This window comes from Equus asinus, chromosome 25 (assembly GCF_041296235.1).
Source record: "Equus asinus isolate D_3611 breed Donkey chromosome 25, EquAss-T2T_v2, whole genome shotgun sequence".
Classification (NCBI taxonomy): Eukaryota; Metazoa; Chordata; class Mammalia; order Perissodactyla; family Equidae; genus Equus; species Equus asinus.
The window spans coordinates 22,568,267-22,593,897 of record NC_091814.1 but is presented as its reverse complement, the minus strand read 5'-3'; the positions used below and the strand labels follow the sequence as shown (position 1 = coordinate 22,593,897).

Sequence of the window (25,631 nt, the reverse complement as noted above, 5' to 3'; positions counted from 1 at the left end):
CTCTGGGAAAATATGGGCCCTGAGATGTCTGGGAATAAGGCGTTTGGTTTCCTGGGGATTCAGAGGGCCCTCTGGGAGCTGGCAGCTCATCACCTCCAACAGGGGCCTCTGGGTGCAGGTGCTGCTCCTGGGTCAGGCCCACCATAACAGTCTCCATTTTTGGAGAGGCCACCCTGATCCAGAAGGAGGTAGCTAGAAGGAAAAGAGATCCACTCAAGGAAGGGAGTAGGGTCAGGCGTTCTAAATCTTTGTCACTGATTTGCAATGTGACCCATAGGAGTCACTTCACTTCCCCTAGCCATAGATGCTCCATCTTTCACAGAGTGTGGACGTGCGCAAATAGCCCCTTTCTGCCTTTTTCACAGGGCGTACAGATCAAATGAGGCAATATAAATAGAAGGGCTTTGACGTGTATTTTGTTAATAGCAAAAGGTCTAGAAACAACCCAAATGTCCAACAGACAGAAAAGGCTAGGTTAAGGCTTACTAATTAGTCATTCAACAAACTTTTCTGGAGCCCAAGTGCCAGGCAATGTGCTAGGTGGAGCTGGTTACAGAAATGAATAAGTCCCTGCCCAGAGGAGCTCACGGTCCAGTGGGGGAGAAAGACACATAGACACGTAACGCTAACACTGCTAATAACAAGCATCAACTGTGAACTAGACACACACCTCATTTACCGAGCCTGTGAGATGCCCTATGAGATAGATATTATTTTCCTCCTTTATAGATGAGAAAACTAAAACTGAGAAAGGTTAAGTGATTTACCAAATGTCAGAGAGCTGGATATTGGCAGAGATAGTAGTCAAACTCACACATCTGTGTCACCCCCCTGCATGCTCTTTTCACAATGTCACACTGCCTCAGCAATGTAGTATCTATGGCATATCAATATAATCAGTTACTGTGTTTGTATATGTAAATGTGCATGTAGGCACACTGTTACATAAAAAAGCAGAGCATAACAATATTTTTATAAATTGATCATAGCTGTATAGAAGTAGCTGCAGGAACATTGATAAAAGTCCGAAAAAAAATTTAGAGAGATGGCAATACTTCAATATTCATTTTCCCCAGGGAAATAATTAAAAGCAGACAGAGGTATACGAATGCCAGGTGGTGGTGTTCTTGTCAGTATTACTATACTCAAGATATGGATCTATTCTTCTCCAGATTGCTCAAAGCTGGAACAAGGGGATATGAGCTGGGGGAGCAGGAAGACGTAGACATGGACACTGAAGGGTTAGAAGCTCCTGGAATGACCTCGCAAGGTGGGAAAGGTGGTACTGAGTAATATAATCTTGGGAGGCAGAGACCTGGGTTCAAATCCCAGCTCTGTCCACTACTAGCTGGGTGACTTTGAGCAAGGTCATTAACCTCTCTGAGCAGTTTCTTCATCTAAGAAATGAGAATAACCGTATTATCCATCTCTTGGGGGTTGTCATGAGGATTACATAAGGCGATGCCTGGCACCCTGTAAATGCTCGGCAAGTGCTACCTATATCTTCCTTCTCATCATTGTCATCCTCGTCCTAGGCATCTTCTGAAATCCCCACCCGGCTGTGCCGCAGTCCTCTGTTCTGGTGCCACCCAGTGAGACCTGCAGGGGGCACTCCTGGTACACTGCCCTCCTCTCCCCAGCCCTCTTGCCCGTATTTCTTGTTCCAAGTGGAAATATCGAGTTTTCAGCCCGAGATTGGCATCAGGAGGGCTGTTAAAGCCCCAGTCAACATCCCAGTCTCCTGAGCCTGGCCCTGTCACCTGAGCCTTGGGACGGCTAGCCTGCCCTTCTCTGTCCTGCCAAGCGGCTGCTCACGTTGGTTCCACTGTGCCAGGAGCCCAAAGAGAAGAAACCAAACTCCTGGGCAAGAACACATTTGCATAGAACTGGCCCCATTTCCTGGAGGGGGAAATCACAGGGCTGCAGGGCCCTCCCCAAGGTGTACCAGCCAGCCCCCTGCCTCAGTTGGGGCTGTCCTGAGCCTAGCGTCACTGACAAGGAAGGGACCACCACCCCCTCCCCTGATTCACTGATCCTGCACGTCCTGGACTTTACCTAGTATCTAACCTCAGTTCCTTGTTTATCATTGAGCTTGAACAGAACAAGGAAAAAAAAGTTATTCTGGGTACCAGGATACAGAAAAATAGGCAGGATCCCAGCTTTCAGGTATTATGAGATAAAGAAAGCAACTTTACAGGGAATCAATAAAATATGTCAGTACAGCTGTGATGGTGGGAGCCTGGGTTCGGAACTGGAGAATGTTGAGGGCGGGAGGGGCACATCTGGGACCACATTGCTGGTCTATAAAGAACCCTGGTACAAAATAGGAAAAGGAGGTCTCTCTGGGCAGATGGCATGTAGCTTGGAGATTAAGTGGTACTTTTGGGCAAAAAAAATAAAAGGAGGAATCCCTCTAGTAGACAGACCTCTGAGCCAGGGTGCAAGCATTGGCAAGCTGAATACAGTTCAGTCTTCACCTTGCTCCCTCAGGGTGCCTTTGTGCAGTACACAAACTGTACAACTGTATGTGGCAGCCCTCGAATCAACTAATCTGGAAAGGCTTCCTTGAGTAAGATCATGAGACTTCTTGGGCAAAATCTTGGAGATGGGAGAGGACGCGTGATGGGGAAAACAGGAGATGGTTGAAGGTATGAGTTTAATGGAACAGAGAGGCCAATCTGTTGGATTAAAACAATTTCTATAAATTTGAGGGAGATGAGGCCCTGGAAAACGCAGAGCAGAGGGAGGATATGGTTGAGGCGGTGGATGCAGCACATGACCATAGCTGGAGATTGGAGTGGAATGGAGAGAAGCAGACCACAGCTCCAGGACAGATGGGGCTCCGCTGGGCTCCTGAGGCTAAGGGGCTTGCTGGCTTTCTTGCTGTCTTCAGCAGAGTAGGAAGATCAGGAGTCTTCCACACACAGATCTGTTTTGCTTTATAGGATTAGGTGGAGGTAGACCAGGACTTAAAAGTCATGGCATTCGGAGGTGGTCCAGAATTAGTCCTCACTTTACACCGGGGAATGGGTCCCAAAAGAACAGACAGGACTGAGATCCAGGCCTCACGGCTCCTGGTCCCTGATCGTTTCCTTATTCCCTCTTGCCTTCCTCCTACCATGGTGTTAATTGAATTTATATTCATTAGACCCTATTGGGAAAGGTCTTAGAGGAACCACCTAGTTCCAGAAATTCTGAAAAGAATTCTTTAACAATGTGATTAAGCATCCCCTAATTTATGTCTTATAAATGTGAGTGTGTGTGTGTTGCATTTATTAGAAGGTAGTGGTCTACCTAAATAATGATCCCCTGGGGGGAGGTAGCTCCATCCCTCTCTGGCATTTCTCCTCTGTGGTCTGAATCATCCAGCTTTGAGGTGCCCTGCTGCTAATGGAAATTGTTCGGCCCTTGTGGGGCTTGAACACTAAAATGTCACTTGCAATCTTGTCGTGAGCATTGTGGGTGCTCGACTCTTTCCAGCCAACTCCTCTGACTGTGAAGTGTTGCCTCTTCTGAGCCTCATCATACTCCTGACCCAAAGCTTCCCTCATCCTGCTGTCCACACCCACTTTTCCCAGAGGGAGCCCCTCGTGCTGCTGCCCACCTGTGGATTCTTTTTCCGAACAGGTTACTCACCCCTACTCTCCTCCTCTGTGCTCTGAGGGAGCCCCTGCCCCATTACAAATGAGGTCAGAGAAGAGATGAGGCCAAAGTAGGAAGGAGTGAGTCTGAAAGGAGCAATTGAAAATAAGAAAGACACAACTTGCTAAAGTGAGAGAAGAGAGGGAGGTCCTTAAAGAAAGATGCTTCCCCTAACTGCCATTTTGAATAGTGGACACTGGACATCACAACACTTGCAAATTTTTCATACCCATATGAGCTCATGTTGGCAATTAAGACTATGTTTAAACCATACAAATTCACTCTAGTATCACTTTGAGACAAGCTTTGGAGTCAAACTGACATGGACTCAAATTCCATATCTAACGCTTTCTAGCTGTGTTACTCTATAGGAAAGCCACTGGACCTCTCTGAACTTCAGATTCTGCATCTCAAGTAATAGATCAATCTTGCATATTAAACACTTACAAATACTAATTTTCTATGTCTCTTAACATTGATTCCCTATCGGGGTCCTAGTGATCGTTCTGGGACTTCTTTTTTGTAAGAAGATTTAAAAATTAAAAACTCACATTTGATATGTACAAAAGAATATACACAATGGATATATGTATATATTATAAAATGGAAGAACAAAAACAATTTCAATCACTCTTGTAAAATTAGAAAACTGTAGTGCTGTTCCAGCTATCTTTTCCGCAGTCTTGCACCCCTGCTGAACTTCTGAACTCTTTCTAATTGCCCAGTCCCACCCCACCCTAAGTTTTAGTAAACAACTCTTCTGCTCTGCAGCAAAGATGAAGACCATTTGGAAGGAGCTTCTCCAGAGACTTCTTCACCACAAGGTGTCTCTTTCTGCTCCTGCCCTTTGATTCCTTCTTCCCTTGCCTCTCAGAGGAGTACCCTAAATGTTGAGCTAAGGAGTTTGGACTGTGTCCAGTTACTAAGGGGCACCTTTGGGGTTTTGATACCAGGGCACAGGGATTGACACGATTCATCCAGGTTGCCTTTTCCTTTGGGAGTGGAGAGAAGGATGAAGGGTGGGCCAAGGTCCTGGGCTGCTAGTGATCTTCCTGATCCTAGTATTGGCCATGAAGTGAAAAAGGACGTCCTAGAGAGATATAACAAAGGGAGACTTGACAGAATTTGGTGGCTTAGTTGACATGTCAAGGGATGGAGCATTGGGCAACAGTGAAGGGCAAAGATGACTTGTAGTTTTTTAATTAGATTGACCAGGAGAAACACAGAAATAAGGAAGTCACGAGAACTCCCAGCCTTGGGGAGGAAGATGGTGAGTTCAGTTTGGGGCCTGTCCAGTTGGACTGGAAATCCCCTTCAGGCAATTGGAACTGTGGAGGTGACATTCTACAGAGAGCCTAAGGCTGAAGATAGAGATTTGGGTATAACAGGGGCGATAGGTGGAGCTATGTAAGTAACGAAGGCTCAAGAGGCAGGACACAGAAGGAGAACATAAGACTGAAGCTTGGGAATTAGAGGAGGAAGCAGCTGTTGGTTTGGGTGTGTGGGGCCAGCAGAAGAAGATGAGGCAGGATTGGCCCCAGGTCCAGGTCATAACAGGCCTTCTGTTCTATGGTTAGGAATTTGGACTACTTGTAGACAGTGGGCAGTCATTGAAGGCTTTTAAATCAGAAAGTGACACAGTCACATTTGTATTTCTGGTTCCTTATTGGTGTTTGCTCTTAAATGAAGGAAATCATGATCTGAAGGATTGTTAGAGTGGAGAAAGACTGGAGGTAAGAAGAGTAGTTAGAAGGCTGTTGCAGTAATCCTGGTGACAGGTGATAGTGTCCTAGCCACAGCTGTGATTATGAGATATAGAGGAAAGGAGCGGTACTGAGGTGATTTAGAAAGCAGATGCATTGGTTAGCTAAGAGAGCTGAGGAATGGAAGAATGAAGAATCTAGGATAGGATTGCCGCCATGTTCCCCTTGATTCAGACCATCTTGCTCACCTCCAGATTAATCTTCCTAAAATTCTGCTATGGCTTTATCTACCACCCCAGCCCTCCCTGCTCAAGAACCTGCAATTGCTCCCCATTGCTTTTAGAAACTCAGAGTTGACCATGAACTGGCACAGCTCTATACTTACTCTGTGTCTTGCCCCCAACACAAACACTATGCCTGTCTAGTCCACTACCCTCCCCCCATGGGGTCTAGTTGAAATAAACATTTACCCATCATATGGCTTTTAGAGGCTGAACTAAACTAAAATTTCAAGTGTCTTTGCTTTTTTTTGAAAAGGTATATCGACTCAATATGGTAATACTGGCTCTGATTAGTAGTTAAATATGTATGATGAACAAAAATAGGGAAACAATTATTTTCTTCCTTAATAAATGCCACGGGTGGGAGATTGTAGATCAAAACCTCTCAAAACATGGATTCAGATAATGAAAGAAGTCCTTGGTGATGAAAAGGTTGAGAACCACGACCTTGTCCTTTAGTCCAGTGGACCAGTTTTCTGCTGTTTCTCAAGCAGATTTGTATTTTCATGTCCCCCCAAGACTTTGTGAATGCAGTTCCCTCTGCCTTAAATGCCCTCCCCACCATCTCCCAGTATCTGAATCCTCTGCATTCGTTAGGGCCCGTATCAGATGTCACCTCTGTCTTCCCGCATCTGCCCGGACCCCCTAAGTAGAGTGATCTTGGCCTTTCTGCAGCCTCCAGCGCCTCCCCCGCTACACCTGGGCTGCATGTTCAGCCCTATCTCTCCTTCCAGACCAAGGATGATGTTCTGCGCATTTCGCATTAAGGACTTCACTTAGTACTTAGGAAACGGTGAACAACGTGAAAATTGTGCTGAATGATATAAGCCTGTAGCCCCCGGAGCCCAGCCCCAGTCCGCCCCTTGGGCGCTCCCTGTAGTGCCACTGGGCCGGTGCTGAATTCATTTCCACCTCATTAACTCGGCCCCAGGCCCGCCCCCGCCGCTCTGCTCTCGTTCCCCACTCTGACACGACCGCCTCCTTTTTCTTCCTTCTCTCTTCTCCTGTCATCTTGCCAGCTCAGCTTCTATCGCGTCGCCTATCGTCTCTTTCTCCCTGAGTCTGTCTGGGTCTCTGTCTTCGGGCGTTGCTCTCTGCCCTGCTCCTCCATCTGTCTGGGTCTCCGCTTCCTTGCCCCCTACGCCCCGCCCCCTGCCCAAGCCCCTCCAATCCCGGCGGCGCGGGCCTGGCGCTCCACATTCCCATTGGCCTGTCCGGAGACCCCCGCCCCCGCCCGCCCGGCCCCCCTCCCGGCCCCTCCATTCACACAAAGTTTGGCTCCAGCGCTGCGGAGGGAGGGGGCGGCCCGGCCCGGCCCAGCTCTGCCCCCGGCCGGCCCGACCCCGGCCCCAGTCCCCGGACCAGCCCTTATCTGATCCCAGCTCCGGGTTTAAGAGTCCTGGCCTTGCCCGTCGCACAGCTCCGTTCCTCACTCCTGCCCGCCCCGTCCGTCGGTCTGTCCCGCTGCCCATCCGAGGGGCCACTCCACCCCGGACCTAAGGTAAGACTCTGGCCCTGATGAAAGAGTGTGGCCGCCCCGGCAGGGGTCCTGTCCACCTCACTCTCCAGAGATATCGGGGCTCCCAGCCCCTCCGCTCCTACCCAGGCTGGCCTCAGCGGCACAGCCTCCAGCCTCCCGCCTCGGACGACCCCAAACGGACCCTCCTGGGAAGGGCTTCCCGAGAAGAGAACTTGACCCAGGCTGGTCACTTCCGCCCTTGAGGCTAAGGAAGGGGCTTTCCTGATGCCCCTTCCCACTGAGCAGACCTGCAGCTGCATCACAGCTCCTCCAACAAACACAGTGACCACCACATATAACCATGCATGTCCCACACAGGCACTCCAGACAGTGCCCCCTCTTCCCAGGATCATCAGGTTACTCCCACTCCCATGCCCAGCCCCTTCCCTCCTCCCCGTACAGTGACACTCAACACAGTGACACCCACTGATCGCTGTTTACACACAGCCGGAGAAACACATACAGCTTAGATTAGAGACGCATCAGCCTGGTGTGCCTGGGACCCCTGACCACTCACTCTCTTCCCTCCAATCCGACTTGCCTCCCACTTCAAGCGACCCCTCCCCGTTGCTACTCCCCACTCCCACCCAGCTGTTTCACACTGAGGTCCCCAGGAGGAAAGCAGCAGGGCCACTCCTGCTAGAGTAAGAAGAATGTTACGGGTTCCATAACATTCACCCTCCAGACAGAGATGCCCTTCCCCATCCCATCCCTTCTCCCCACCAGGGACTAACAAAGGGCACCTGTGTTAGGAAGGAGACAGGGTTGGAACTTCCTGATTTGGGGGAGGAGAGCTGAACCTCAGGATGGATAGAAGGACAAAACTGGAAAAAAGTGGGAGTAGGGCCTCTCATATCTTGAGATTTCATTCCTGTTAATGAAGCACCTTAGACTGAGTAAGGCAGATGGGAGAGTGGGGTGATGAAGAAGCCAGTACGAATTTGGACCCAAAGGATTAAAGCCTGATTATGTTGCTTATCAATACAAATTCTGGTTAAAGATTTTTGGCCAGTCTGCCTTGGCTGTCGCATTCAAATTTTTTCCCACTGGGACTGCTTTAGGCAGTTCTGGGTGGGAGGGAGATGGTGATGGGAGATTTGGTGCCTTTCTGCAAGGAGTGCAGCTTGTTTAGGGGTGCTGAGGAGGGCCTGCGGTGGGTATCAAAAAACTAGCCTGAGAAGGGGCCAACAGCCACCGCTGAGTTCCATTTAGTTTCATTCCCAAACCCTCTTCCTAATCTCTAAGAATTTCTGAATATGTTCCTGACATGATGGTGGGCACCATCCTGTGCTGAGGGGTGGGGCTTTTTAATTCCTCAGGGCGTAGGCTGGGTATGGGGCACCAAGTGTCGAAGGAACCAGGTGTCCTGGCTCATAGCTGGTCCTTTAGGGAGGAGGAAATGAGGGAGGAGGGGGAGGGAAGGCGTCATGCCAGGGACAGGGGCCAGGGCTGGTCTGCAGAGGCAATAGGCATGGCCCAGGCAGTGCCAACTCCTTTTCCCCCACCTCCCAGTCCTTTGGTGGTGGTGGTGAGGGAGGGAGAGAGGGGGTGTTGGGGGCTGATCTGGGCCAGTCCAGCCTCCCAAAGCCCTTGCCAATCTGGGTCCTGAAAGGAGCTGCTGTTTTCTGAGCCATCCCCCACCCCCCACCCGGAGCCTGAGCAGCCAACTTGTCTCAGTGGATATCAAATGGCAGTGATTCCACTGAGTGTGTGTGTGTGGGGGGGCAGGGTTATGGTCCCATTCCTTCTGTGGTTCTAATGCAGAATCCCACTGCTGCCCCCTATCCTGAGGAAAAACATCCGTCTCCCCAACCTCTGCCCCACATCCAGTCTGTGGACACATATGTTTACATGGAAGGATTACTTCCCTGTGCCCTATGGAACTGTGCCCTGTGACCCCTACCTGAACCTCTGTGCCTGAACTCATTTATGGCTCCAGCTTGGTTGGCTTGAGCTAGAAGAGAAGGGCCTGGCAGAAGACCCAGGGCCCCCCTTCCCTTGTCCTCCCTAGGGACAGAGAGGCTGGGACACTTGCATCTGGGTGGGTTCAGCTAAAGTCCTCTGGTGTCTTCCTACGATTGGTGGGATACGAGGTTTAGGGCTCTAGGGGGTGAGTCATACAGAAAGAGCCACTTCCTCAAAGAGGAAAAGACCTCCTGGGCCTTCTAGCAAAATGCCTGGTTTCTGCACACAAAATGGAAGATAGGCTGAGCCGCCAGCCAGGCTTTGGTGGGGAAAGAAAGAGACGTTGGGCAATGGAACCCTTCAACTCTCCTGCTGAGGGTTATTTACAATGGAAGGAAAAAACTTCCACTCTCCCTCCCCTCCCCGGCCTAGATTCTTCTCTTGCCTGACTGGTCAGTGCTACTGTCCAGGCTGAGGCCAAGCTGTCCAGGATAGTGGTGAGGCCCTGGAAGGGGCAGAGAGAAGGGATAGTCCAAGGCACACCGTTGAGATGAAACTGCAGCAAGGTTGAAGAGAAGGGAGATTTGGAGTCCAAGTGTCTTAGTGCCCAATGAAAGCTGGTTGGCAGGGGCAGCTCCCGGGAATCAGAACTTTTTGAGTTCACCACATCTCCCCGTCTCTCACACCGGCTGAGTTGAATGCTTTTCTTCCTTCATCTGGGTTTAATATACGTTTTGCCACCATTCTTCAAGGAGACAGTGCGTCTGGGTGGCCCCTGAACATACCCCCTCCCCCAAGAACCTTGAAAGGGCAAAGAGAAAGGGATTGTGGGAAAAGCCCTCCCGTGGGTGTCTGCCAGCTTGGATTTGAGGTGGTGGGGAGAAGGGAGGGGCTGGCTCTGGAATGTGGGAGAGAAGTAGGAACTGAACTGTGTGGCCTGGAGAAAGGTTGGAGAAACAGGGACTTGAGGGGACTGAATTAGCACTTTGGGTCCCTGAAGGTGTAACCTAGAAGCAGTGTATGTGGCCAATCTGCTCCTCTTCCAATGGCAGAAGACTGGGGAAGGACCGGAAGGGCTTAGGTTAGATTTCAGGAAGCACATCCCATAAAAGGAAAGAAATCTGACATGGAGATTGGGGAAGAAAAGGAGAACACCTTCTGGATCAAAACAAAAACGAAAACCCAAAAACCAAAAAAGCCCATCAGTAAGACTTCTGAGGGGAGCCGTGATGCTCAGATAAATGCTCAGTTAAGTGCAGGGATTATTGTGACGGCTGTCAAGAGGCCTCTCCCAGAGGGACTGTGCAACTTCTCAGTGCTGTCCCAGGGCTCCTGTCTGTTCCGGCGTCGTCTGAGAGGCAGTGGGCATAGTGCTTAAGAGCACAGCCTTGGAGTCAAACTTCCTGGGTTTAAAATCCTGGCTTCACCACTTCGCAGCCACACGTCTCCTCGTCCTTACAATGGGCCTGATAATAGTTGTGGATTAAAAGAGTCAATATTTGTAAAGGGCTTGGAATGGTGCTTGGCATGTAAAAGGTGCTGTTGTTTGCTCTTACGATTCTCCGACCTCTCTTGCCTCTTTCTACTCTGCCATCCTTGCTGGCTCCTGGGCCTTGCCCCTAGCCCTTCATTGTGGCTTTCCTGAGGTGCTACCCTAGGTCTCCATCCTGCCACCCTTCTAGAGTTTGGGAAGGTGGGAGAATTCTCAAGTAGTTTAAGATGAGGTCCCTGTCTTCCTTGTAACAGGCTGGCTGTCCCCTGAGCCTGGATCTCCACACCCCTGGCCCCTTCTTCCCGTGAGTTTGCACCAAACAGATGTCCTGTGTCCAACTGAGATTCAAGAAGTGTGAACGGAGCTGTCGAGCTTCCCTAAAATACTGTCTTTCCTCATTCTGAGTAGTTTCTCTTTCAGCCAAGGGCACCAGCTCCTCTCTACCCCCACGTCTCACCCCTGTCCTGCCGTGACCCTGCCTACCTCTCTCCCTGCCCAGTTTCCCCCCCACGATTTCTCTCAGGTGTGTGCCCTCCTCTTCTTCTGTTCGTCGCATCAGCCTGGATGCCCACGGCAGCCTCCTTAATGACCTCCCTGACTCCAGCCTTTCTCTTGCCTTGATTCCTTCTCTCTGTTCCAAGTGGAATTAACACTGGAATTGTCATCACGGAGCTTCAGTTTCTTCTTGCCCCTTTCCTACACAGACATCCTTGGTGGTTTTCAGATGAAAACTCCCAATTACAGTGTTCAAGATACTTTATATAAACCTTTCCCCCCATCCCCTCCAGCACCCCCATCTTTGGGGACTGCCCTATTCAGACCTTGCTCTGGGGGAACACATCTGATGGCAATTCTGAGCCATGCTCTTTCTCCTACCCCGGGCCTTCACGCAAGCCATTCTGAGTCCTACCCTCCAGCAAATCTCCATCCCCCTGTTTCCCTATCTGTTCTGCCATCTTGTACCCACTTCTCCTCAACATCCTGCTTATTTCTAGTCCCTTGTGTCTGTGACTTTGCCCAGGATGCCCAATGCAGTGGTGATGTTGGAGGAGACATCCTGTCTCCCTCATTATCCAGGGGCTCCTCTAGGGTTGGGCCAATGCCCCTGTCAGATTACCGACTCCCTGAAGCAAAGGCATCTCTTCTCTCCCTGGACCCCCAGCTCCTAGGACCCACTGACCAGCTTGACTCTAAGTAGGAAGCCTTTCTGATTCCTAATTCTGGGGAGAGGACCCTGACTTTAGAGGCTTATCAGTGTCCTGGAGTAGAGTATATGTAAGACCCTATTATCCAACTCTCTAGAGAAATCCCTTTCCCACCACCCGCCCCATCCTGCGGAGATGGCTTCACCCTAAGAGTATAAGCAGCAGACCCTAGAACCCCCAATTTCCAATTCTTTAAGTACTGTTGGCCCAAACACAAAAATCCATGCAGGTACCCAGGCCCCACAAAGCCTTTCTGTCCTCACCAGGGAGGTCTGCTCCCACCTGATGCCGGGCTTGTCTGCAGGCGTTGGGAGTGGAAAAGAGGCAGAGGTCAGGGTCCAGTCCGGGACCGCCCCATTGTCTTGAGCATACCTCTGAGCAGGGGCTTGCAAGCTGGGAGACAGGCGGGGCCACCTCCCAGGTGGGTGTAGGTCTGACCTCTTAGTGTTACAGTCTCCCTGGGACTGCCGCCTCAGCTTCACCGCAATCCTAGTCCCAACACAGGAGCCAGGCACATACCTTCTTCCCATGTCTAAACAACCCCTGGTTGACCCTCTGATAAAAAAGACGTGGGCACCTGGCAAGAGGAGAGGGTGAGAATGTCTGGGTCTGGGGCAGTGGTTCTCAAACTTTTTGATCTCAGGACTCCTTTACATTCTTAAGAATTATGGAAGATGCTAAAGAGCTCTTGCTTATGTGGGTTATGTCCATTGATATGTTAGAATGAGAACTGAGGAGACAAAATATTTATTACTTCGTTTAAAAATAAGAATAGTAAACCCACTGCATGTCAACATAAATGACATTTTTAATGAAAAATAACTGTATTTAAAAAACAAACTAAAAGTTTAATAAGAAGACTGGCCTTGTCTCACATTTTCACAAATCTTTTAAATGTCTGGCTTAATAGAAGACAGCTGATTTCTCATATCTGCTTCTGCATTCAATATATTGCAATATAGTATGTCATGTACCTTCTGGAAAATTCCACCAAACATTTGTGAGAGAATTAAAGTGAAAAAAGCAAATAATGTATTGGCATTATTATGAAGATAGGTTTGACCTCAGCAAGCCTCTGAAAGGGTCTCAGGAAACCCCAGGGTCCCTGAACCATACTTTGAGGATTTTTCGTCTAGAGGAAACTCAGAAAACAGTTTCAAGAAACTGGGAGCCAGTCTGAATGTCCTGGCTGATCTCCCTCAGCTGTCCATGGTCTTCTGAATGTTTTCACTGGGACACAGTATGGGGCAGTGCTTAATCATGTGGACACAGACTACCTTCTTGAGCTTAATCTCAGTTCTACCACTCACTAGCTGTGTGACCTTGGGCAAATTATTAACATCTCTGTGTTTCAGTTTTTTCATCTATAAAATAGAGCTTTAAAAAAGTGCCTACGTTTTAGAGTTGCTGAGAATTAAATGACATAATAGGACAAAAGGGCTTAGCAGAGTGCTGGGGAATGCAAGCTCTTACTAAATTCCAGAGCCTTGCCCCTGAATTCACTGCCCATTGGCCTAGAGAGCAGGGAGCTGCAGAGGTGACCCTTCCCACGTTACAGATGAGGCTTCTTGGCCCAGAGAGGGAAAGTACTTGCGCAAGATGCCCAGGAAAGTTAACCCAGGGGTTGGGTCCTGAACCCGGGAGTTCTAACTCCTAGCCCTGTGCTCTCCTGACCAGACTTTTTCAGTGGGGAAAAAAAGCCTAGGTTCTGAGAGGGGGAAAGAAGCAGACTTTTACCTTTGCCCAGGCAACCCCAGTTGAGCCATCCAGGGCTCACAGAAGATAGCAGGAAGCCTTGAGGGCAGATAGCAGGGAGGACTTCCCGACCTCACAGCAACTGAAAAGAAGAGAAGAAAGCCGGGAGAAGACATTCCTAAGCCCAGAAGATTTTTCTGTCTTGCTTTGTGGGGAGCAGTTCTGTAGAGTGGCCCCAGCCCCCTCTCCTGGGGTTACTGGTCCAGGGCAGAGGACGTCTGTGATTGGGCAACACTTCCTCTCCTGTGGGGCCCCTTCCCAGATCCTTGCCTCCGCTCAGCTCGCCACCACCTCTCCAGGCCCCCGCTTTCCCCGGCTGGCTCCCGACCCTGACCTTTGTGCTGTGGGGCCATAGAGCAGTACTTGGCTCCTTGGGAAAGGCGGCGGGTGGTGCTGAGGGTATTAGTGGGGGTGAATGAGGGTGCTGGGGGTCCCCTGGGCAGGAGAGGAGAAGTCTGTCCCTACAGCAAGGGGAAGGGGATGAGGCAGATGGGGGAAACAGACACACACACACTGGAAGGAGCTAGTTCTGGCTCTTTGGCCCAACAGCCAACTTCCCCCGAGCTGGGCTGCAGGCGCCGCCTTGGTCAGCAGCCCAAATGCCCCAAACCCTGAGCACATACCCTTTCTGCATTCCCGAGGTTCAGATGCCACCCGTAGCCCCTGAGCCTGACAGCCCTGAGACGACGCCGCAGGCGTCTGTTTTCTGTTGCTCCTGTTTTCCTCTCTAGCCCACACGATTCCCTTGAAAAGATGGTAAAACTGAGGCAAAAAGTGAGTGGGCTCAGACTGCCCACCTGCTTCTTTGCAGCCCAGCCTGGGACCGAGGGACCTGGCCTCCCACAGCCCCTCCTCCCCCATCCCTACCAGTCCCTGTGGCTTTTTCCACTTGGAGAGTCCTTTCTGGCAAATGGCGGGTTTGGGGGCCCTGGTCTAGTCTCCCTTCCTTGTCTCCTGGGCAGTGTCCCTAAGGGAGCCCCTGTGGGCTAAGATCTCTTCAGTCTCAGCCCTGCCCCACCCCCCTGCCTTGACCAGCAAGGCCAGCAGCCCCCCAGCTCCCGCCCCTGGGCTGTGGGACAGGGAGCAGGCTGAGGGGCTGGCTCTGCATACTAATGTCCTGCCCATTGTCAAAGCCCCTTTGTGCCAGAGAGCTCCATTGAGGCGGCTCCGGGGCGGGCACAATGGGGGCTCTGTCCCTGAGTTCCCCCAAACAGTCACCTGCTTTCAGAACCTACCCCCCCACCCGCTACCCGCCCCAGTGTCCAAAGGGCCCAGAGAGCACGGGGGAGTGGGCCCAGGGCCAGGGGGGATGGGCAGGAGGCGACCCCCTCCACACACACCCCGGGCAGGCTGGGGAGATGGGCGTTGGACAGGGCAGCCTGTGGAGGGGCACATGGAGGGGAGAGGCCTCAGCCCACTGCGGGAGGGGGCAGTCTGTGGATGGAGTTGGAATGCAGGTTCTGTGAGGCCAGTGAAGGGGAAGGGGCACGCAGCCTGCCCACTCCTCTGTTCCACGTGCCCAGCTCAGGCCCATGGCTGTCGTTGTCCTCCTCCTCCTCCCACCACAGGGCTCATATATGCAGAGACACACAGGCACACGCTCATCTATGCGGCTCCACACACGGCTGCCACACGCACGCTGGGGCGGATGTGCCCAGACACAGTGGGCTGCCCCAGGCACACAGCCCTGCACGTCCACACCACCCTCCACTCGCATATGCACCTGCACACCCACCCTCAGCCCCACCCTACACTCCTTTCCCCTTTGCACCCCCTCCGCCAGCCTGGGGCGGCTCAGCACCATCCCCCCTATGCCCTCGCTGCCCTCTGCTGCTCCGACACAGGTTATAACAAGTTTGCACTTGTTGTGACCTCCAGAATGTGGCCCTGGGGCGGGGAATGTCCTGCTGCCCCAGACCACACCTGCTTATACGTTAACCACAGACACAGCCTCTGCTGAACTCTGAGCACAGCTCCCCCACCCGACCCGGACCCCGAGGAGTTTGGTGGGCCAGGACCCCCACTCCAGAGCTGAGCCAAGCAGATGGAGGAGCTGTGTGCAGATGACCAAACCCCAGCCTGCCATGGCACGGGCCCAGGGTGATCCCCGCCCGCATTTGCAAGGCTGGGACTAGAAGGGAGGTTTCTTGCCTCTAGGTGTTTTTCGTTTGTTTTGGGGGAGAAGGGGTCACTATCTGTCTCTTGGCTTCACTCAGATGACCCACCCCATGCAGAATTTTAACAGAGCTATCTTTTCCCACCTTCCTTGGGAAGGAGTTGGGGCATGGAGGGGTGGGAGATAGGGAGAACAATAGGTACAGAGACCTTAAATAGGAGTCTGGGTCTAGAATGAACCTCAAAAGGTCACCTTGACCCTTCCACTGCCTCTATGCAGGGCGAGCCTACCTCCTTTCACTTCCTACCCTCCCATTGGCCACACTCCTCACTCTGGATCCCTGGAGAGAAACCTCACAGCCTTCTTGGTTAGAGTTTGGAGTTTGAGATCTCAGTTGATTACAAGTCCTTCATGATACCCGGCTCTGACCTTCCTGGAAATATCTAGTGTCTGTATAAGGATCTGTAGGGGGTGTCTGTGCCTCTCCAACTATTATGGTCTGGGGCACCTTCTGGAAGCCTGGAGCAGGTACCCTAAAACGGGAGAGATGGAGGGCCCACCAGGACCCCAAGGATGTGAGGGCTGCCTGCACAGTGGTGTGCTGGGACCTGGGATTGTAAATGGAGTCATCACTGCAGAAACTCCATTAGATGGATAGCTAAGCTGATATTGATTTGCTCATCTGCAAATATCATTGAACATCGATCCATGATGTTTTCCTTACATCAGAATTGCACACTCTTGCAGAACCCTTCTACTTCTTAACCCCACTCCTCACCTAGCATGTTCCCCCTCTGGCTACCGGATTCTGCCTAAGACGCCTCATCCATCTGTCTTCATGCAGGAACACACCTCCCCCAACCCTTATACTCTGGCGTGGTTCTTCTGCCTCCAAATCCCCTTCAAATGTCCCCTGTTGGAGAAAGAGGCCTCCAGCTGCACTCAGGCAGTTAGTTGCTGAAGAGGGATGACAGGGAGACAGCCACCTCTGAATCTGGTTCTGCATCTAGTCTGTGTCTTTGTGCCACACCTACCCCCATCCTTCTCCTCAAACAAGGAATGTGGATAAGGAATAAGGGAAAGTTGGGGAAGGGGTAGAGACATTCCCTCCCAGGGTCACGGTGGACCCCTTAGACTTCTCTGTGTGAGGGTCAGAGGTTGCTCTGCATACACGGAACCAGGAGCCCTGAGAAGCGAGGGGAGTTGAGAGGACACCTGTCAAAGAAGGTGGCTCGGTTCCCTGAATATGCATCATAAGCACAGGGTGCCTGTGGGTCTCCGTCTCCACCAAGGGTGAAAACAGGAATAAATTGCTTAGGCGGCAGCAGGTAAATTTTGACGTAACAGGAAGCATTTCCTGGGTATAAGGGCTTTTTCGGCAGAAGGGAAGGATGGAAAGAGGAGGAGCACTCACCTTCCCTGATGAGAAGGAGAGGATGGCCTTTAGTCTCCTACTAAACAAAGGCTGGGTGGCCTGAGAGTTAGTTCCAATGAGGCTCAAATCCCCTGTGGGCCGTGGGATGTCCAGCTGTCTCAAAGAACTGTCTTGACCATTTTCACAGCCCCCAGCAGAGAGCATCATTGACTCTGTCCCCTCCCAATGGTCCCGCTGTTTGCTGTTTCTTCTAGCTCTTCTTATTGGCGTATTTCTGCGGGGGTGAGGGAGATTCCTGAGACTTGAGGATGGGAGGGGCACTCTGGCCACCTCCTGGGCTGTGGCTGTGGCTGGGCAAGGGGAGGCCTCGGTGGATATGTTCCCAGGTTGGCTCCACACCACCTGGCCTTTCAGGACCCCGGGATCAAGAAAGGATCTTGTAGGGAGAAAAAGTTGGGATGAGGAAGAAGGCCAGGGTTATTGCTTTGATACGATACAAAATCACACATGCCATGAGCCAGCTGTGTGACCCTGGGAAAGTTGCTCAACTTTTCTAGGCCTTGGCTTCCTCTTCAGTGAAATGAGGGGCTTGAATGGCATGACCACGAGGGCCTCCCAGCATAGACATTCTTTTTTTTTTTGAAATAGTTTTATTTGTTCTTTCTTTTATTTTTTTTCCTTCTCCCCTAACCCCCCCAGTACATCGTTGTATATTCTAGTTGTAGGTCCTTCTGGCTCTGCTATGTGGGATGCTGCCTCAGCATGGCCTGATGAGCAGCATTAGGTCTGTGCCCAAGATCCAAATCGCTGAAACCCCGGGCTGCCAAAGCGGAGTGCGCAAACTTAACCATTCGGCCACGGGGCGGCCCCACAGCACGGACATTCTATGACAGTACAGTGGCCAGATGAAGAGCACAGACTTGGGTTTAAGCAGGCCTGGGTTCAGCTTGCAGTTAGCCCTTCCCAGTGGTCTTCCTGGGCAAGTCAGCTAACCTTTCTGAGTCTGGTTCCCACTCCATTGATATGAGGGCAATGACATCATCCACCTCCCAGGGAGGAGAGGCTGCCTGGCTCATTGTAAGGGCTGAGGTGGGGAAGTCCATGGCACTGTGGAAACACAGAGGAGGGGCTGCAAATTCCACGGCGGATGTGGGCGTGTGGGAAGGCTTCCCAGAGAAAGTGACATCTAAGCTGAGGCCTGAAGGAGGGATAGAAATTAACCAAGCAGAGTAGGGAGGGGAAGAGTGCTCCATGGAAGAGGCTCCATTATTTGCTGAGAACTGTTGTTGGTAAGAGAAAACACGGCCCGTTTGAGAACTGAGAGCAGCTTAGTGTGGCTGGAGGACAGACTATGTGTGTGAGGGGAGTGGGTAGAGGATAGAGAACACTGATCCGGAGATGTCAGCAGAGGTTAGGTTATTGCAGACTCTGTCCCACCTGCAGTTCTGGGGGCTTGAGAGTTGGGGTCCCTCTGCTTCCCCTCCATCTTCCTTTTCCCACTTTTCTTTCTCCTTTCCTCCCAATCTCAGTCCTCCTGACCAAGGACAGGAGGACTTGGGCACATAGGTGCAAGGAAGCACTGGGCTCCTCAGGAGGACCCAGTCCATCCAGGGAGAAGCTCAAGTCCGGAGATGTCTGACTGGACCAGTTTTTGGCCCAGGTCTGAAGTCTTCTGCCTCTCTCCTTTCCCACCATGAAAGAGGGATCTACCCCCCACAGAAGTCTCTGGATTTCTGGCATTGAGGCCCTCCTGCTAAGCACTGTGCACCCAGGGTGAGCCTCCGTTTCCCCATCTGGCCCCCTCGCTATAGAGAGTCTGGAGAGTGTTGGTGGGGGTGGGCAGAGGGCAGCGTGGAGTAAAGGCTGACGAGGAGACCGAGTCAGTGTCCCCAGCTGTTGGAAAGTGGAAACTTCAATGGGAAGCTCAGAGGAAGGACTTCCCAAGGATGAAGCATGTCACACACTGAAAAAGGGACCTGAGGGAGGAAAAATTAACATAGAATATCAATCCTGTGACCTCTTTTAAGCCAAGAAATACTTAGCCAAAGTTCTGTTCTAGGCACTGAGGAGAACACAAAGATGAACAAAATACAGGTTATTAATCAGTTCATAAAAGATGCTCCTGTTTGGGAAGGTGGGCATAGCCCTTCCTGGAAGGAGTAGGGCAGATAAAACGATCCCTATGGGAGCTGCTCCTGAGGGTGCTTCCCCACCGCCCTTTACACTGCCTCTCGGACCCTCTACCAGCTAGGTCCAGGCCCTCCCTCGTCACCAGCCAGCGCAAATTCTAACATCACAGACAAGAAAATGTATAGTGAAGGGGCCTTCGGTTTGGATCTGGTTGGCCTCCTCTCTTCTCTCAGGTAGGGAACCCCGCTGGTCCCTGGGACACTGAGGAGCAGGTCCCGTCACCTTGGTCCCTCCCTAGTTTCTCAGACTCTAGTGGCAGATCTGGTGACAGCTCAGTGGCTCAGTGGCTCAGTGGCCTCCACCCCAAAACCCTTATCTCCTGGGGCCTGGCCATCCTGGCTTTGAAAAGCCTGCCAGCTGCCTGGAGCCACCAAGCCTGGGGGCAAGCGGGAGGGCATGGGGCCAAAGGGCAGTAATTGAGGAACATGGCTCTATCCTGCATCCTTCACTGCACAGCTTCCCCACCTCTTGGCAGATTGAAAGGTTTGGGGTGGGGGGAACCTCATCTTGGGAATTATAGGAAGGTGGGATGAAGAATAGTGGGTTAGAAGCCTCCTCCAATGCCAGGGCTATAGTAAATCTTACTTACCCCACAAATCACATTACCCTAGAGGAAGGAGAAATAAGACAGTGGTTTAGCTTGAGCATCCTCAAGCCCACTGGGGTGTGGAGAGGCCATGTGAGTGAAGGGCCATAGGACTTGGAGAGAGAGGTCCTGGCTTAGTCATTAAATAAATGTCAGCAAGTTACTTTACGTCTCTGAGCCCTAAGTTTCTCTAATTCAGTAGATACTTTCCTTTATCTGCAAAGCAGCATAATAATAATATCTTATATTTGCCTAAGGGCTTTACAGATTTCTCATGTAATCCAGACCATGCAATGAAAGGTTTTATTGCCTCCTTAGGTGAGAAAATTGAGCCTTAGAGAGATTAAGAGATTGACTAAAGTTCCCATAGCTAGTAAATGACACAGATCACGATGGCAAATAGTAGGAAAGAAGAATAGATAGGGACTTTTGGCTGTGACCTAGACACGCCAGGAAAACAAATAGGTTTCATTTGTTAGGCTAACTCCATTTGATTAAAAGTGGCTCTCTGTATCACCACGTTGAGAAAGATTCTGAGGCTCAGTGAGAAAAAAAGTACTGTGATGAATTAGTGATATCTGTTGAGAGTGGGGTGTAAGGTGAGTGATAACCCCATGCTGTATAGTTGACTTTCCCAGCCCAGAATCAGACCAGCTATTTCAAGTCTAAGTCCCTCCTCTATGCTAATCAATTAGGCTAGATTCAAAGGCACCAGCCTAAAAAGATAACTAAGATATAGTCTCTGCCTTCAAAGAGCTCACAACCTCTTGAGAAGGACAGAGGAGTGCTAGACCGATGATGTGGCAAAGTGTCCCAGGAACACAGAGGGAGAGGAAATACCTCTAGAGGGCATTCTAGGCAGAGGGAACTGCAGGAGCAAAGGCAGTGGGATGTGCAAGTGGTATGCAGGCCATGTTTGAAGAGCAAATGGTAGTTCCATATGGCTAGAAGAAGGGATACCCAGGGAGAATTATCGAAAAAAGAGACTGTGAAAACTAGGATGGACTCAGATGGTGAAGGGTTTTGAAAGCTATGTCAAGAAGTTTGGGTTTCGTCACAAAAGCCGTGGGCTCATTCGAGGATTTAAAGCTGGAACGATGGTATCAGATTGTGTTGTAGAGAGGCATGGTAGCAGCTGAGGGAGGTGGAGGTGAGGAAGGTGAGGTTGGGGGCGGGTGGCCATTGCAACATTTTAGGTGAAAGATAATACAAGGCTGAACTAGGGCAACTCAAAGGAGGTGGAGAGAAGCCCACACAGGCTGAATTGATAAGACCCAGTGACCAACTGGCTGAGGGGCAAGAGAGTAACCACGGGTGACTCTGAGGTTTCTAGCTTGGGCACTGAATGGATGGTAATTCTGCGAACAAGAGGGGAAACACAGAAAAGACTCTCTTTTGAGGAGAGAGGACATAAGTCTGAACATGTTAAAACTGGAATGCTCCAGATAGAGGGAGCCTGGAAGTCCTTGGACACACAGGGCAGAGGTGAGGTGGAATCCATGGGAGTGGTTGGAACAGCTGAGAAAGGAGAGTAGAGTGAATAGAGATGAGGGCCAGGGGTGGATCCCTGAGAAACACTAATAGTTAAGGGGCAGAGGAGAGACCACAGGAAGAGAGGCAGATCAAAAGTAAATAGAGAGAGATCCTGGAGAACAGTGTCACACAGGAGCAGTGGAACTCTCCACATATTTACTGCTTCCCAGCCCACGAAGTGCTCTTACACATGTGCTCTCATCCAAGCCTCCCAACACCACTGGGAGGGAGGTATTATTAGGCTCTTTCTGCAGATAAAGGAAATGAAAACTCAGAGAGTTTAAGTGGTTTGCCCTAAATCACGAAGCCTAGAAGTGGCAGGGCCACTTAATGGCTAATTGAAGTCTCCAAAATCAGTGGATCCCCACTACATCGCAGTAAGAGGCCAAGGAGAGAATATCAAGAATGGACAGGCTGATCATCAGTCTCAAATGCTGTGGAGAGACTGCTGGGGTTGAGGACTGAGAAAATGTCCTTGGATTTGATGATCGGAAGGTCGGCTGTGACCTTGGAGAGAGCCTCCTGCTGCTCAGCGTGGCTGTGTCGATCAAGTGGAATTGTTCCTAATGTGCTTTGTAGGCTGCGGAGCCTCATAGTCTGAAGGTGGCTGTTACTGTTATTTTTATTGTTGTTAAATATTAGTAGATTGAATCATTTGATGTTGCTGACGTGGGACCCAATTTTTTTTTTTAATTGGCAATTTCATATGGTTCAACCTAATAGTAAAAGGAGTGGGCTGGGTTGGAGGTAGAGGCAGGGAAAGAAAGGTCTAGGAGAGAGGGCCAGCTTCACAGGAAGGGCAGCTCCATCGGGCTGGGGAGCCCTGCCCCCTGGTGGTGGGGAGGTAATCTTCAGCACGGGGCTGAGGCACAGATACCTGGTGAATCTTTAAGTTTGCGGAAGCTCCCCGTCATCTCCTGGCTCCCCTCTGCCCCTGATCTGTAGTCTTGCCAGCACCCTCTGCTGTAAGTACAACCGAGGCTGGGGATCGGGGTAAACTCTCTCAAGGGGGCTCTGTCTGGAAGAATACTTCTAATCTCTAAATTAGGATGATCTCCTCAACCAATATCTTTGGGGATCAGTTGGGTATAGATTCCCGCTATGGAGAATCTCAGGAGCCCAGGCCAGGTGGTGAGTGATTAGAGGGCCAGGGCAGCCTCATGCAGAAGAGGTACTGAACAGACATCTTGGTCATCACCCTGTTTCTACCTAACCCAGCCCAGACCCTCCGAGATCTCCCCCTGTGTCTTTGGGAACTGTTTCAGTATCTCATGTCTTACTGATGACAATAGGATTACAATAGAATAACAATGACAACAGAAGTTATGCATGATAATGTCACTGCTTCCAGCTGAATCTTAGCACTGATACTGATTTTTCTGGCTCTTCAGTTGTGTTGGGGAGGGATGAGTTAACATCTCCAAGTAGATGTTCTTCTGAGGTGAAGACCCAGTCGAGGCCAGTCCAGGAGGCTCTCAGGATTGCTGAAGCTGGGGCTGAGGAGCCAGTCGTGCATCCTTTGTCCTCAGTTGAACTCTGCACAGTGCCAAGCTCCTCACACAGGACCAAGCCCTCCTCAGCCCAGGATGTGCAGCCCTGCTGCCCCAGACGAGGGGTAGCAGCAGACACTGTGGCCGGGCGATGACTGGAGAACGGAGTGTGCTGGGGGTGGGGAGGCAGGTGCATCAAAGAGGCAGTGCCCATTTGCTCCATGTGCCAGGAAATCATCCTCCCTCTCCAGCTGGGGAAAGAGGGGGTCCCTGAGATGCTACCCTCTGGGCAGTTCTCTGCAGGCACACTGTTCTCTTCTGGCAGGGGATGGAAGGCACTGCCTGGGGGTTGGGGCAGAGGAGGGGGCAGTGGTCCTGATCAGCCCACACTGACACGCAGGGATGGTGTCTGAACAGAGGAGAACATCTGACATGGCCCCATCTCTGTGTCCCTCCCTCTCTTGACCGGAAAACAGAGGGCAGTCAGAGGGGCCAGACAGAGGTCATAGGCTCCCAGGAAATGCTTTGAAGGCTTTTATCCCTTCTTTTGATCAGACTATGAGAACTTTCCAAACGTTGACACAAGGGAAGAAAAGCCTATTCTTCCCTGGGCCAGGGCCTTGGTGTCAGGCCGAGGGTAGAGGATGGGGCGAAGGGGAAGGGGACCCGAGGGTGGGAGACAGAGGCAACAGTGACTCAGCTGGCAAGGCAGGCCCCTGGTCACACACACTGCCCTCTTTTTCCCCACCTCAAGATTTGTGTGTATCTGGCTCCATTTCTATTTGTTTTCTCTGGGGCAGGACAGGAGGGAGATTAATGAATAAAGACATCAAGTTTGAAAAGAACCCCAAACCCTTGAGGCTTACATAATCCTGTAGTGCTTTTCTTATTGGTCTTCCTCTTACACCCTCTCCTCTCTCTTCTCTTCCCCTCTCTCATTGAGAACACTTGGAAGCCCAGAAATGCTTCTTTTCAGTCCCCAAGGCAAGCTGAGTGCCTTCTAGAGACCTCCAAGGTCACTATTCAAGCTGGAATTGGTATCCAAAAGAGAGATAATATGGTTGGTGAGAGGAAGCAATTTCCTCTGTCCACCAAGGCCAGGAGGAGGGATGGGACCAAACGTCAGTAGGACGGACTCAGGCTGGACAGGAGTTTTAAAGCGGGAAGTGACCTGATAATCTTGGAGCACAGTGCCTCCCAAACTGACCCAGCAACGTGTTGTGAAAGGCGGAGGAGAGGAAATTATACCCCGGAAGATACAAGGATGAGCCAGAAGCTGCCACACATTGGACATCCTTGAAATCTGTTTTGTCTTTTAAATGATATAAATTTTCCATTCTACTCCATCATACATTGTTTATTTAATATTAAAATAAGATTGTTTTTCCCTTCAAAATCTTTGAGCAAAATTGATATCTCAGGCAAATACATTAAATTTAATCTTGTGGCTTTGAGTACCTCCTGGCACACTCATTTGAGAAGTGTGGAACTAATACAATGGCCTTATCCCACAATTAAGGAAATAAAGGCCTGAGAGGTTTAGAGACTTGCCCAAGGTCACTGCTAGTCAGTGGCAGAGTTGAGACTGGCACCTAAGTCTCTTGTGTCCCCATGCAGCCAACTTTCCACCAGGCAATGCTGCCTCTTAGTTCCCGGCAGGGTCTTAAAACATCCTTGTGCCTGATGCTATGCTAGACATGTACCCAGCTCAGCTGGCTAAGATGCGTGTGGGCTTGGAGAGCAGTCTAGCCTCAGAGTCTGAGGCTGATAGAGCTCAAAACCCCTGTTTGTGTACAGGGCTCTCCTAACACACAGCACTTGAGCATCATGGGCAGATACCGGGACAGAGAGTGCGCTGGTACTACAATTCCCTATTCCTCTCCACTATTCACTTACCTATACCCCAGGGATTGGTTCAGGAATACCTTCAAACCTGAAGTAATTGGGTTAGTTAATACACAGAGTGGGAACTCCTCCTGTCTTCCTGGAAACTGCCTCCCTTTCTGATCCCATTTCCAAATCCCTAAATCAAGAGGCTCTTTTCTGGAGGGAAGAAGTAGGGAGAATAGGAGGTTGTAGGGCTTAGAATGCCTCTATTAATGTGGACACGTAGGCCTTGGGATATAGATGGAGAACAGGAGGATAAAGGCTGATACAGAATTTGAAGGTCAGAGTTGTGATTAGATGGGTAGCATACTATTCCTCCATATCACCGTCTTCAAAAATCAAATCTCCCGGATGTGATACAGGAGGCTGAAGAAACTAAGAGGAGAAGAAGGCACGATGCAGACATGGGTGTAGGAAATGAAAAGACAAAGAGGATGTGAAAAGGAGGACAGAAGGTGGAAACACATTTCAATACCAGCTAGCATGAAATACGAGATGGCAAGCAGGGCAGCATAGATGATAGAAGAGATGGGAAGAGAGATGGGAGAAGAGCCCTAGAGAAGGAAAGGGGGAGAATAAAGACATGCCATACAAACCTGGGAGAAGGAACAATGGGGTAAAGCAATCACAAAACAGAGCATCACCACCAGCCATCGGATGCACCCTGGGTAACTTTGTGGGTGGATTTTCACACCAGGCTGGCTCCTGCTAGCCCTCTGGCATGCTTTCAGTGTCATCTTCTCCAGTTGTTGGGTGTTGAATTTGCTCAGTGAAGGCAAATTCACAGTAGTATTAACCTGAAGCTATAGTGGACAGGATTTTGGAACGCAGTCAGAACTAGGTACAACTCTCAGCTATTCTACTTACAAGTTGTGTTGCCTGGACTTTCTGAACCTTGGTTTCATCAGTCATTTGAAGGTAAAAACTCTGCCTTACGGAGTTGTTACAAAGA

At 50.7% G+C, this 25,631-nt stretch overlaps 1 protein-coding gene across 1 annotated transcript in view; it reads left to right on the top strand.

Moving 5' to 3' along the window:
* Positions 1 to 6,848: 6,848 nt before the first annotated feature.
* The window catches only part of KCNJ10 (potassium inwardly rectifying channel subfamily J member 10), a 30,886-nt gene continuing 12,103 nt past the window's right edge, over positions 6,849 to 25,631 (top strand). The window contains exon 1 of the mRNA XM_014848331.3: positions 6,849 to 7,127. The gene's annotated coding sequence lies outside the window, so the exon portion shown is untranslated. The remainder of the gene's footprint in view (positions 7,128 to 25,631) is intronic.